A 15,322-nucleotide genomic window follows, 5' to 3' on the forward strand; every position below is an offset into this window, starting at 1 on the left:
ATGCCACATGTAGGTGAAAATGCAAGCATTACAAGGCAAGTGTAAACCAAGGCATTAGTATCCCACTGTAAACCCAGGCAGTATAGGGCAAGAGTAAACCAAGGCCAACAGGGGGGGGGATAGAGAGAGAGATAGAGAGAGAGAGAGTTTTTACCCAAAGCCATTAACAAAACTCCTTAGCTTGTTAGAAGCTTTAGTATAGTTAGGTACATCATTGGGGCAAAGACATTAACATTCAAAACATGGAAACACTCATGTCATCCAAAATTTACATAGCAATAAGTTGAGAGATGTAATGCAAAAGAGGTCCATGAATGCATCGGGCCTAAACCAACCTCAAGAATGCAAGGACAGTTGTTACTCTAGGAGTGCCACCATCTCCACTCAGGTGTGATGTGGAGTCCTCATTTATTGACACCTTCTCGCCTGCCTGACCTTCCCCATCCCCATCCCCATCCATTGATGCATCCTCGCCTTTAGCACCAGTAGCATCCCCTTTATCACTTCCATCCTCCGCACTGTCTCCATCATCCCTGCTATCCTCCCCATCATCCCTGCCACCATCATATCTTTTACCACTCTTACTCTCGCCACTATCTCCATCATCCCCACTGCCCTTAGTCCCTTCATCACTCCCGTCCCCATTTCCCCCTTCTTCCTCTTGACCTTCTTCTCACTCCCTTGGTCATCACCAACTTCTTCATCATCCACGTCGTCATCATCATTGGTACCATCTTCCTCCCATGTCTCTTCATCTCCACTTATGGGACTCAAGCTCCAAATACGCTGCTGCACAAATAGGTTATGTAAACCTGGGCAATGTTAGACAGTGTAGACCCGAGCATTAATGGGCAACACTGATAGAGAGAGAGAGAGAGAGAGAGAGAGAGAGAGAGAGAGAGACTCACATGGTGTTCGTAGCCTTGCTGTATCTTCTTCATTATAGAATCTTTCTTCATCTCTTGCACAGGATCAACCTTTCGCATACAACCTGCCATGAAGTCAAGGAGAAAGCCATCTTTGGTGCATCGTGCTTTCTTCTTGTTGATACAATCCCAGGCTTCCAAGACCCTAATGAGGGCCCTTGCTTGAATAGCCTTGTGACTCAACTTGTACTAGCAGTTGACATTGTTAGGCATTTTTTGGGTAAGCATAAAGTCACTAAGTCATGCCAAAAAGATTGTCCACTAGCCTCGTGTATATATGTGTACATAGCCCTGCAAGTTTTGGAAGTGGTCCTGTAAAAATTCATGTACAAAGGTGTGATTTTTCCAAGCTTGGATGCTGATGTTTGGGTTGTTCGAGTCCCCAAAACATGGTTGAGTCCCCAAAACATGGTTTTTAATAAATATTTTCAGCCGTGCTTTATAGCTCGTGAATCGGACATGTACATCATGAGTTATGAGCATCCAAAGTGGGAGGTCTTAACTTAGAAAGTGATTGCAGGTGCATGCGACAAGGGCAATTGGGCCAACTTGATAATTTGAATTAGAAATAATGAGATTTAAGAATTCTAGGTGTAGCCGAGATGATGGGCTTCAAGCCGTGTGTTATAGTGTGTCATTTGGTGATCGGAGCAGCAAATTATGCTTGAGGAAAGTTTGTCCCCGAGAAGCTCTTATGCTTTGGGGGAAATCTGGAAATTGGGCTTGTGGGAGTTGGGAGGAAGTTTCCATGTGGCATAGGAGTTATCCTACATGGGAAGGGAAAAGTGAAGAATGGAGGGTATATAGCCTAAAGGGGGGGGCCATTATGGGTGTATCAAGTGAGAGGAGCTCACAAGGCTTGGCTATGGAGGGACTCATGGGCTTCATGTGGGAGAAAGGGTGCATTTTTTGAGTACAAACTTAGATGGACAGGCGCCTGGCTCCACTTTTTGTTCCTCGACCACTTGCCTCCACCCAATTCTCTTAGTCAAAGGGTCACCGACACCTCATTTTCTGCCCAGAAAAGGCCAAAAATGAGTCAATTAAAAGGTGCCCGCAAATTAAAAGGTTGAGAAGAGAGAGAAGATTTTTGGGTAATAAAAGATAAGGGAGCCCCCATTTTAATAGCTGCAACACCTCCAGAGAGCTCATTTTTTAGCAAGAAAGAGAACGCCCCCTTTTCGAGCGGCCATAACTTCTTCATCTTTCATCTGTTTTTTGCCTATGCATACTCTACGGACATCTCCACGAGACGAGCTTTGTCATGAATTCCTTGGTTTCTCCTAATTTTGAGTGTGTCTCATGATTGAAGGATTTTTCATAAATCTCTACAACTGTTTATCACAGGTGTTTTTGGTCGTGCAATAGTTCTTCCTTCCGAACGGTGTGACTCATGCAAGGCTATAGAGGAACTTGTTTTTCTTGTCGTTTTCACGCTAACATTGTTTTGTTGCCCCCACTACGGAGCAAGTGCTCCTATATTCCAATTCCTATGAAATATGTCTATTCTGTAGAGATAGTGAATGTAAAGGGGATGTGGGTCCTTTTGGACAACCGCTTATGTATGTGCAAATTGTGGACATCACTTGAGGAAATCATGTAATTGGATTGCAGCCTTTTGAGGGTCGTGAGGTTTTGTGAAGCCAAGCACTGGGAGCCGGGTTACCCAGTGTGAGGTGGATTAGGTATTGGAGCGATCCATCGACGTCCCTTGAGATTTCAACGTCACATGTAAGTGTTTTTGTGGCAATCAAACATTGCGGACGAGTTCCCAGAGTTTCATGGATTACCTAATGAAAATGCACAGACTTTTATTGAAAAATTAGAAGTCAATTGCTTACTGCGGAATATACTAGATCAATCTATATTGTTGCGGCTGCTATAATAGAGTTTACAAGATGAGGCAAAAGTTTGGTTACACGATCATGAAGAGTTGGTACATGCACGAACTCCAGGGGTGGTTTTGGACTATAATCATGTGAAGCAAGCTTTCTTCGCACAGTACAGATCCATTGAAGTGCCTGATGAAGTTTGGCATGAAATTTTGGGGTACACTCAAAAGGTTAATCAAAGTGTTGATGATTTTTTCATGCAGTTCAACCGCTTATGGGATAAATGGGCCCGAGCTTTGGGAAATGAAATCCCTCCATCCACTGTGTTAAATAGGAACCGTTTTGTGGCAAACCTAAAAGAAAGTCTGAAGTTCGAAGTTGAGGTGAAAATGCCCGCTGCTTTGAAGAAGCAGTCCTATCGCCAGGGAGAAAGAATGTAAGGCTCAAAGACTCAATGAGTACGGGAAAGCGGTCCCTATGCAAAGTAGTGGTGGCACAAATGTGGAAAATCAGGCAGAGGCTAGAACCCAACCTATTCAAAGGGTTGCTAATACTGAACAGTTACAGCAAAACATGCAAGACATGATGACCACGATGCAGGAACTGCGGCTCAGTGTTCTTGGAAGTGGTCGTGGTCGCCATGGTAGAGGAATGGCCTAGGCATGTGAAGCTCAGCCTAATGCTAATGCGGGTCGTGGACAAGGCATCTTTGAGCTGCAAAGGAGGTTCATCCCTACTTGCTATAATTGTGGTGAACTTGGTCATATCAACAGTTATTGTTCAAAGCCAACAAAGATGGGAGGTGATATGTTTCCACTTCCTCAGCAAATTCCCATTAGGAAAAGTTTGGACTCAAAAAAGGACTTTTTGGCGTTAGAGAGAGAATGTTGTTCGACCAATAGAGTTTGAGTCACCACAACGGTAGCTCCAATTTATTTGATTTTTATCTCAAATTTTTGCGTTTTCAAAAAAGAGTTTTTTTCTGTTAAAAAGATCTGAATAAGAAGATACGACGCGATTTGTGCAAATTATTCCCCTGCCATGGCCGACGAATGCCGAATGTGCCATAACTCACATTCAATGAGGCACACCTTTTGATGAACACTTTTCAAGCTACTACTTCTTGTGTAAACTAGTGAGCCTCTTTTCTTCTATCGTTTTTGCGTAGTGTCACTTCGCAGCTCATAGAAGCAGAGATGGAAGGAAGACGACCACGACGACCATCCGCCTCTGTTAAATTTGTGGAACTATTCAACAGCTTTGACTTAGACCGTGGTCGCTGGATGTCTACCACAATCACCATTGGTAGTTGGGTTCTGCTTCAAACAAGAAGAAGAAAACGGATCGAAAATGAATTCATCTCAACAGCTACAAAGGACATGTGAAAGATTTTCGCTTGTCTCAAACGGGAAAGACAGTGAAAGAGGTGCTCATTGAGCATGCATATATGCACTCCAAACTACGATTACAACAGTCACCTTTGGGGTTTCTTGCTCATAGACCAAATTGTGTGACTACTATATTGCTAAAAAGTCTTTAAAGATCCTTCAAGTTATTTTGTTGACTATTTCTTGTGACCATTCTTTTATCTTTTGTTTTTGCAGATATTTATCCTTCTAACAAAGAAGACTGGCAACCAGTTGAGTGCATAATTGGTATTTTTGATGCTTTTCATGCTTTAGTGGGAGAACTTATGTACAGAACTAGTGCGAGAAGAGCTCTCGCAGAGAGGGGAGTTTTCTTTTACGACTACTTTTACAAAGCCCCTTGCTCTGTCCATGGATTTGGCACTTTGAAACCTTTCCCTCTTCCCCAACAAGATTCCCCAAAGTGGCCAGTTCCAACTTCAGAAACCTCTGAGTGTTTTAGACTCAAGCTTCATCAAGAAATTTTGAAGTGTTTTGCGACCAAACATTGCAAGCAGGCAAGTACGAGTCAGTCTATTTATGCCATTACATGTCTTTATAGATTTCTTCCACGATGAGGAGGTTAGAAAAACAAAAACCATGTTCATCTACAAATCCCAAACTTGCCTTGATTTTTGGATGATAATTGGGATGTCAGTGATTCTGAAGGCATTTTGTGCAAAGTTGACAAGCGCTCGGTTGTGTGCAAGTGTATGATAGCATCACAGAATTTTATAATTTCTTTCTACTACATGAGGTGGCATCGAGTGAATGGTCATTTGGTAGCTATGGATCAAGATTTAAGTGACAATGATTTTAATCCCTTGATGTCCATCGAGATATGCTTTTCAAATTATTTGCTTACAGTTGTTGTGGTCAGATCAAATGTCACTTTAAGACAGGTTCGAGAGGATATGTTAAATGAGTCCGATTTCAATTTGCCTTCAAAATTTGTTTTCAAGTGTAACATGCGAAAGGTACTAAGCTACATGTATTACTTTTATACGTTAATGTTTCTATCGTGCTCATGTATCCCAATGTCTTATCGCGTACGTTGCATTGCAGGTACCTCACAGACAAGAAAATACAACTCTTTGTGCACAGATTACCAGCGAGACAGACTTGAAATAGTGAACTAACTGTACACAATGATTCAAATACTATTCTCAAAGATTACTCGACAAAGGCAGCTCTCTACATTACCAAACACTATTGGATCCTCACTCTCCCATTTTTTTGGAAAGCTGTACACAGCATTTTGTAAACCTTGAACCATAATCAAAACAAAAGTCAAATTTCGATCCATTGCTTGTAATCAATTTGTCAAAAGTACATTTCATAATCTCTTTCTAATCTTGTGCGTGCGGTGATGTGGGGGCTGTTGGTTGAGGTTGAGGAGAGGTGGTGGCTTGGGGGTTTGGGGGCTCTGGAGCTGTTTCATGAGTAGGAGAGGTGCTGGGTGGGGGGTTTGAGGGTTCTGGAGCTGTTTCTTGAGGACGAGAGCTGGTGGGAGCTTGGGTTGGGGAGGCATCTGGGGAGATATTGTTATGTGCTTGTGTTGGTATGGTAGACAAGGGGTATCTTGTCGGCGGAGGCCTAGGCGTGGGCCTTGGTGCTGGCGGGATAAAAGCATTACGTGCTCCATCTAGACGCATGGTCGCGTAATTGATCAAGTTTTCAATCATTCTGTTTCTAAACAAAGAAACATCAGCCTTTGAATAATCTGCCAAATTTCTTACCTGCGTTAAGAACATCATGTTTATTAACATAGCTACTAACTTATTAAGATACAAATCTGTAAACGATTGTCAAATGCTTACACTTCTACGACTTCCATCAAGCATGACCCCTAACAAAATTTCGGCATTGATTAAAACCCTCCATCCACAAGAGTAGGCATCATCCTGCTTAGGGACTTTGCAACTAATAATTGTAAGATTATCATATATCTGCTCTTGCGTTAAAGCTTCAAGAGCAGACACAAGCTTCCAAATAGATCTGCACAAAATACAATTAAATTTCATAAGCGACTTTTAACAAAATTCTATGCCATGTCGAACAAAATACAAAACCTGTTATCTACGTACTTCACCATGAAATCCATGGGCTGAATTAGCAAGGTAGCATCGGTTTCATTCAAGGTGTAAGAGAACAAGACTCCAATGAGCGTTGTTACAAATAAACATAAGCAAAACATATGTCATCACAACAAATTAGAGTTCAAGATAAAATAATTTTACTATTGAAAACATTGCGTACCCTTCATGATAAGCCAAAACAAAAAATTTTGTCGTCTCCATGTTCACTGACTAGAACCAGTCAACTACTTCCACTAAAGATGTATTCTCGGCCGTCACATCATTTTGCATATTCCAAGGCAAATTTGAAACTACAAAACTGTAAAGAAATTCGTGTCATACAAATTCAATATATTAAAAGAATTTATTGTGAAAAAAAGAATAGCACGCACCAAAGCAAGCAATTGATGTGATTGAGTCTGTGAGTTCCCTCGTCCGGTTCTGTAAAATTGCAATCTCGTGGACGTGATAGGGAAAATACAGAATGCGTCCCCACAGAGGAAGGCCAGCATGGAAATAGAAAAACAGCAATAACAAATCATCAGCGTTGGCGTCGCTGATGGCATCTGCCATTTGTTCTTCCATCATCTCAAGGCGTAACTTCTTCAATCGTTCACTATCGTCTTCTGTTGTGTCCTGCTCGGTGTTGAGACGGGTGCTGTATCGATGAATTTGTGTAGACACTTCATGAACTTTGACCTTGTCAATAGGTGGTATTCTAAGAATATTGTCCATCTTTCGGTATGAAATACCGACAGGCGATATTGTTTTGTCATACCTGAACCTGAGAAGGCGAAGTGTGTTGATGTCTCGCGGCATCAATGTTGCCCTATGGGCATGGGCCGAGAGAATGTAGCTGTCCTGGAAAAGCTCCACAAAAAAATCCTCGACAGCCTCGTGCAAGCACCCCATTGCACTTCGAGACCACCGGAAATTCAGGTTGTGTTGCTCACAAATCTCATGAACAACTCTCTGGAGTGGCAGTTTAGGTATTTCCAATGAAATGTGCTTTTGGAGCTTACGAAGTTCGAGTAGAACGCTCCTATTCTGCTCATATCTTCTTCTTCGCATTGTTGCCCGTAACTGCGGCATGGTCTTGCCCGGAATCACCTGCGATGTTGATGGTTGCAGTGCAGACGAACTAGCCTGGCCCTGCGGACCAGACTGGCCAGGATAAACCTTCCTTGCTGTTTGCTTTGTGCGAGCCATGATCTGAACGAGGAGAATGCGAGGAAATATGGAAATTTGGATGTGGGTAAAAACACAGAGTGACTAGAGACACTTCGGAAAAAACGATGAGAAAAAAAGGGGGGGTTATATCAGCAGAATAAGTCTAATCACAACTTAATCATGAGAACAGACGGCTGCATTAATCATGACATTGCGAGGTATGACAAGAAGCGTGCGAGCATAATGATTACGTGCCACGTGGCACATCGCGACTCAACGCGATGTTGGTGGTGCCGAAATTAGTGGCACTGCCTATTCGCGGTGTGGCACAACGAGGAAAGAAGCGCCCCACGGGTTGCCCTAGCAACAACGGTATGTTGCGGAACAACACGAGGAGGCGGACCCTGATGGTTCCTAATCGCAGTGTTCGCGTTGTGGCAAGACAAAATGTTGTCGCGTCAAAACGCGATTAGTAAGGTCCCGGTTAGTTTGACCACAAGTATCGCGCTGTGGCGCGACAAAAAGGTGTCGCGTCACAACACAATACGAGGCGTTCCTGAGTACTCTGGATTGGCCGTATTGCGTTATGACGCGACAAGAAGCTGTCGCATCAAAACGCGATAGCGGTGCTTTTGTGGAGTGGCGGCACCAGTTTCGCGTTGTGGCGGGACCGTTCCACGACGGCTGACACGTGGTGTAATCATCATGGCAACTACATGATGCACGGCGGCCGCATGATGCACGTCAATCGATGCATCAATGTCCTCGGGAGTCCTATAAATATGACTTGCTCCACCATTTGCCCTTTGTTTGGATGTTGTGCTCTCTCGTATATCTTCGCTTTTGAATTTCCGTTATGGACCCCTTCAATGTTGAAGCAGAGGAGGAAGTGCCTTGCTCTCAAGATGCCCCCCAAGACAAACTATCTCATTTTCTATACCGCATTGGGCTTCAGTAGCGCGAGACAGAGATCAGGCCGATGCCCCCCAAGACAAACTATCTCATTTTCTATACCGCATTGGGCTTCAGTAGCACGAGACAGAGATCAGGCCGATGTTCAATCCATATTTTTCTTTGCATGAGTGGATTGTCTCCGCACAACATTACCTATAAGGTTTTAAGCAGACCTACCAGCACAAACGTCCGGTGGCACTGTCGAGATACAAGGAGTTCGTTTTATTCACATGAAGGATATCAATTCGGACTCCTCCAAGAAACACATATTTTCTAGGAGTTGCCTTAAGCTGCCAGTGCACTTGCGGATAACAGACTACAAGTGTACACTTCATAACCGCAAGTGTTGAGTGGTTGAATATTATGCAGGTTTTATTTCATATTTGCATTTAATTTTGGATGAGCATGTTGATGTTGCAGAGGCCTCGCTAGAGGATCAGACTGGGAAGGGTCAAGAGCCCAAGTCTCGAGGAAGCCTTGCCTTGCAGGTTTCAGAGGGAGTCCAGCTTCAGGAGGGTGCTTTGCCTACTAGTGTTCTACCTACCATACCTATTGGTGATTTGCAGTATGCCATGCTTAACGACATTATGGAGCTTTTTGACCTTCGAGAGGACTATTGCCTTGCCATTGTGGCACAAAATCTTGAAGAGGATGATGTTGTCATTGACCCTGAGCACGACAAGTATTCTGTTATAGATGCCCATGTAAATGAGGATGAGTTCGTTGACCCTGCAAGTGCACTTGTGATGATTTACAATGATGTTGCTAGGTATGAGCGCACGCTTCCAACAGAAAAGGAGTTCATGGAAGTGCAAAAAAAGCTAGGGATTGAAGAAATGGGTAAGGCAAGCACTTCTTCATCATCTTTGGCCTCAACCTCCAATGTGCCCACCACTGGAGGTCACGGCGGCATCAACCTATGGAATGAGGACTTACTTGAGGAAGATGAAAACCAGAAGGTAATCTTTTTTTTTTTGCCTTACCATTAGGAAATTTCGGAGGTCATTTGGAGGGCCATATGAAGAGAGAGAAAAATAGAGCGCGTCCAATGAGCATGAGGGCTACGTTACGTAGAAAAGTACGTGGAAAGACTCAAAAAATAGGAAAATAGCCTAAAAACTTGGATTGTGGCATCGTAATTTCCTTGCTTTTACCGAGCTGTTAGGTGCTTGCCAGTGGTCCCACTGCTGATATTCTCTTATGGTCATTAACGTACTGGAGGGTGACCATTAAGCCCGCACAAGATATTGGAATTCTAAAACACTTTCCCTCCATTAGAATGCTTTCAAAGTGAATCTCCCTCCACTAAAGCTTTTCTCTGAGAGCTATGGCTTCCACGTCTTCTCGCCCAAGAAGCTCTAGGTGTTTACTGTCTCTCACACCAACAACCAACAGCTGCACTTTTCCTAGAAGGCCAAGTAGTAGCATATCCTCAATTAAAATATCAACTTCAATAAGTGCAGAGAACCAATGGGTTGGACAAAGGATAAACAAAGGTTCATGGGTCCTCATGCAACCAAGAAGACCCAAGAGGTCTAGCGGTATCAATGTTTACCACTCAGCATGGAAGGCCAGAGTGTTGAATTTCAAAGTTGAAATCGGCAAAAGATTTGTAAAGGAAGTTCTTGTTCAGCATGTGTTTACCCATCCAGACGTGATAGCAAACGGTGGAAATGTATGAGATATACATCAACCACGTTGCAATTGTAAGTACTCTTGACATCTGAACTTTGTTTGATTTGTCATTTCACTTATTGATACTCTCATTATAACTTTTCTTATATATTTTGCAACGTTTATCCCTCTTCTTATGAGCAATGTCTCCATTCTTCACAACTCAACTACATTAGATTTGTCATTTTTACTTATTGATACTCTTAGTTTAACTCTTGTTATATATATTGCAGATGTTTATCCCTCTTCTTATGAGCAATGGGAGCCTGTGGAGTGCATAATAGGCCTCTTCCTTGTTGTTCATGCCCACATTGGTTCTCTATAGTATTCAGGGAGGAGCAGCAAAAGCCTGGCTGATGAAGGAATATTTTTTGATGACCCCTTATACCAACTCAGCTCAGGGAATAAGAATGGCATGTTGGTGAAACTGCCTCTACCAACCGATTGGAACACTGTGGACTGGCCATTTCCCGAGGAAAGAATGGTGGAGGCAATGCGAAGTAAGCTCTACAAGGATATACAGAGGTCTCTACGTAGCTCTATTCCCACCAAACTGGTTAGAATTGCAAACTTTTGTCCTGCTGCACTCTTCGTAGAGTTGTTTCATAGCTACAATATCCGTGTTACGAAAACTATGTTCATGTGCAAGTCATTTCAGCAGTCATCATGTGACAAACTTCTTGACAGAGGATGGTATGTAAAGGAAGAGATTGGCTTACGGTGCGAGGTCGCGCTTGATACTCTAGTTGTCAAGTACATGATTGCAAGCCAATCACTGTTACTCTCCTTTTGGTATATGCGATCACAAATGCTCAATGGTAAGTACATTCCTATGGACCAGGTTTCTGCAGGTTTGGAAGATAATCCTGTTGTGGATGTGGAAGTGATTGATAAAGAGCATGGCCTAATGTTGGTGGTTACAATAAGGGAGCTATGCAATCTTTTGCAGTTGCGGCATGACATAATTGAAGAGTCAATGGACAGGGACCTATCAGAGTTTTCCTTTTTCCTAGCTGGCCGTAAGGTGATGCGGCGAAGGGAAAAAGATATTTTGTGCAAAGAGTTGGATGGTCGGGTTGAAATAGCGTCAATGTAACAGAGATTCTTGTGAACCCAAGTGTATACGAATGACTTTCAATACATGAAGTTTTTTGAGCACATTTGTCAATTGTGCCCTGTGAATATAAGTGTGCTTGAAATACATTTCTTTAGCATGTCAAATCTCTCTCTCTCTCTCTCTCTCTCTCTCTCTCTCTCTCTCAATGTTAGACAAGACAAAGACATGATAGAAGAGTCATCTTAATTCATTAGAAAGTACAAACTCGTCCGTGAACAATGGACTGAGATACAATTTCTGTAAGTATGGAATCAGAATGTCTTCAAGGTAAAAATCAAAGGAATGCCCCTCGAAAGAAGGTGGTGAGATAGTTGTTCCCGATGGATTTAGTTCTCCCTTTTCAGGAGTATCATCAATCAGTAGTATATTAGTTGCATCAAAGGGTACACCGATTTGGCTAAATGGTTTGTACAAAAGAGGTAAATGTGGTTTTTTAGGGTGGTAGTGGCCCTCGACGGTAACACATTTTCTTTGATCATACAAAAAGGCAAAATCTGATGTGTGAGCGCCGCATACACCGCAAACTATTGTAACTAGTGGCGACAAGTTTTGCCTTTGCATTGAAGACCATATGGCAACTCTGAAGCCCGGAAGAAGAAACTGAATAAATTCCTTGGTTCCTGGATGAGCCACGACTCGACAAGTTCCCATCCGAAACGTTTGCAAATCCTCAAAGGGTTCTGTGTCACCGAGAGGCACGTGCATCAGCAGCAATCCATTGAGGTCCAAGATAATCAACCTCTGTAAAAGTTGACAAGTACATATAAGTAGTTAGAAGCTGAACATATTTTGCCATACTTGAATAGACATTACCGGAACAACCATATCTACAGGTAGCAAGGGTCCATACTGGGTCTCTGTAGTGTTGTTGTCGTTGTTGCTCTCCTCTGCTTTAGCTTCATCATTCACATCTTCATAGTCATCATTCACATCTTCATCAAGGGTCTCCCCCATGGCTCTTTCTGCCTCATTCAAGGTTTCCTCCAAGGTCTTTTCCTCTGCCTCGGTTGACCGGCTTGCATCATCCATCCTTACCTCATCCATCCTTGCCTCATCCATATCAGTTTGCTCATCCCTAGGCCTGCTTTCCTCATCCATATCCTTTTGCTCATCCATTGGCTTGCTTTCCTCGTCTTGGGTTTCATCCATAGGCTCTTTTGGCTCCTCCACTGGCTGACTTGGCTCTTTCATTGTCTCCTCCATAAGCCCCTCTGGTTGTACACTAGCACCTTCCATATGCTCATTTGACCTTTCCTCATCCTCGGCTCTTTCATCTTCAGCTGATATGACCCCCTCGGCCCGTTGTGATTCCACTGTATCGGATGCAGGGGTTTGTCGTGGTGGCACGTCATGTATTGTCATATCAATTGTGCGGTCGTCCAAGCCGCTATCTTCAGGTTCTCTGGGGCTCGACATAGTAAGCAGGTGTTGTATTAAACTTACCTGGTATCTTTGCAAATAATCATATGTGTAGTTTTTTAAAGCACTCTGCAAAATTGAAAGACCACATGGTGAGAATTCTTGTATAAACTAAACCAAAACTGACTGAATGCATTGCCAAATGGTTACCTTAGTCATGAAAGGTTTTAATGCAAAGTAGCTTTGCAGGACATATTCTGCATGGAGAAGACATCTCCAGCCGCAAGAATTTCCATCGGTTTGATTTGGGACAGGTACATCTTTGATTGGGGCCTTGTATAGTTCATACCTTCCACATAGCTTGCCATAGGCAAGCAACAACCTCTTTATACAACTGCACAAAGCAGTATCAAGATGTAAGCTTGAGGCTTCAAATTTACATGGATATCTATAAGAAACACTTTCTGATACATAACACTTACAGCCTAATTTCAGGGTGGGTTCCTTTTATTGAATTGAACACCCACACTGCTGGTTGGTCAACATCAAGGCATATGAGACTCCAGTGATGGTTGTTCTCATATGGAAAGATGATGACAGTTACTTCCAGCATAGCACAGTGGAGAAACCAACTCTCAAAGGTCCCAGATGGACTGTTCTTCTGTCTAATAATCACTGACATTTGTGGATCAAGAAGAAACACCTCCGTGTGGGTGTGCGGTGGGAGTTGACTTTTGATCAAGCTGCAGAGAGTATACCTGAGTTAGTAAACCTATTATCTGAGTTTTCAAAGTTAGAAGATAGTAACACTTACTTAAGACAAGCATAGATAATTGTGTCTGAGATCTGAGCATCTAGATTCAACAATAAATTAATGTCCACTTTTTCCAGAGCTAGATTTCTGGCTCCATCTACAAATGGTATCTCTGCAAGCAAGCCATCCTTCATTGAAAGTACAGTTTCTTGATTGCTTGCCTCTATGGACAGGGTCACATTGCATTCTGTTTGCCTCTGGGACCCCATTGCTACTTTTGCTTTCTCCTTAAGCTCTGCTTCCCACATGTCCTTTGTTTGGCGAGCAACAGTCTCTGCCCTTGCCCTTGTATTCACATCATGTGTAACATCTACAACTATGAGTTGTGGCAATAGCTCAGGGGGGTATAACAAAATTTCCCTCATTTTCTTATCCCTGCAGACATTGGGGACCAGTAGTTTGTCATACCTCCACCTTATTCTTTTTAGTGTCGCACTATCTTTGTCCATTATAGTAACCCTGTGGGCATGGGCTGCTACAATGGTGATGTCACTGAAGTACTCGAGTAGGAAGTCCTCTGCTGCTTCTTGTAGAGCCATCAAAGCCACCACCTTCCACCTTTTAGTGCCCCAGGTAGCTTGTTCACATATGGACCTCACCATCCTCTGAAAGGGCAGCTTTGGTATGCACAAATCTACACATTTCTGTGCCTTTCTGATTTCTCTGAAAAGTCCCATGCAGCTTTGTAACTTCTTCACCCTTGGACCTTTCAAAATTTTATTTGGTTTTCCAGGTCTCTTCTTTGGGGTTGCAGATCTGCTACTTGCCTAAGCTGCTAATCCTGGTCCCTTGCCTACCTTCCTTACAGTTGCTTTTGTTCTAGCCATTTCACTGTATAAAAATAGAGGAGTCTCTCTCTCTCTCTCTCTCTCTCTCTCTCTCTCTCTCTCTCTCTCTCTCTCTCTCTCTCTCTCCTTTCTATAGCTTAGCATATTTAAAGAGAGAGAGAGTGAGAGACTCCCATTACTAACGGCGCGCGTGGAGCATGTTTTGACCCCAAAAAACACCTCCGCGCGCCGTTAGTATAAGGGTACAGAAAGACTCTCTCTCTCTCTCTCTTTCTCCCGCCTTCCCCAGTCTCTACACTTTCTTCTTCTCTCTATAACACACACACATACACAGACAAACACACACACTCATGGATACACTCCATCTCTCTCACTCGTGGATGCACAGTACTAAAGGCGCGCAAAGAGACATGCAAACCGGATGTGCCTCTCTACGCGCGCCTTTAGTATAGAGAGTGAGGGGCTGTGTGTGTGTGTGTGTGTGTGTGTGTGTGTGTGTGTTGTATTTGTGTGTGTCTGTGTGTGTGTGTTGTATTTGTGTGTGTGTGTGTGTGTGTGTGTCTGTCTGTCTGTCTGTCTGTGTGTGTGTATGTTATATTTGTGTCTCTGTGTGTTTGTGTGTGTGTGTGTGTGTGTGTGTGTGTGTGTGTGTGTGTGTGTGTGTGTGTGTGTGTGTCTGTATGTTATATTTGTGTGTCTGTGTGTGTGTGTGTGTGTGTGTGTGTGTGTGTGTGTGTGTTGTATTTGTGTGTGTTTGTGAGTGTATGTGTGTGTTGTTTGTTAAGACAGAGCTAGATATGGAATATACTCTGACAGAAATAGAGAGAGAGAGATAGAGGGAAAGGTAGAGGGACATATAGAGGGACATTTCAGAAGCAGAGGGAGAGAGAGAAAGAGAGAGGGAGAGGGCCAAACCTTCTAAGGACGTAGACCTGCGTTATGTTGAAGATGGGTCGGCTTTCTGTCGGAGACGCAGACGACGGCTCTCTCTCTCTCTCTCTCTCTCTCTCACTCTCTTTGACGCGGTGTGGTTTTTCTCTCTCATGACCTTTATATGTGACGTACAAAAGTATACGGGTTCAATAATGACCGCACGTGCGACAGCATGCAATTATATTCTATTTTATAGTAACACGTGGGGCGTCGCCGTGTGTATCCGTTATAAGTGTGATTTTGAGAGAGAGAAAGAGAGAGAACCATAGAA

The 15,322-nt window shown here is 43.2% G+C and overlaps 1 pseudogene; it reads right to left on the minus strand.

Moving 5' to 3' along the window:
- Window positions 1-325: 325 nt before the first annotated feature.
- LOC147440610 (uncharacterized) lies at window positions 326-645 on the minus strand (annotated as a pseudogene).
- Window positions 646-15,322: the final 14,677 nt, after the last annotated feature.

The sequence above is a fragment of the Adiantum capillus-veneris genome, chromosome 15 (assembly GCF_014529385.1).
Source record: "Adiantum capillus-veneris isolate H3 chromosome 15, ASM1452938v2, whole genome shotgun sequence".
In the NCBI taxonomy this organism is placed as follows: Eukaryota; Viridiplantae; Streptophyta; class Polypodiopsida; order Polypodiales; family Pteridaceae; genus Adiantum; species Adiantum capillus-veneris.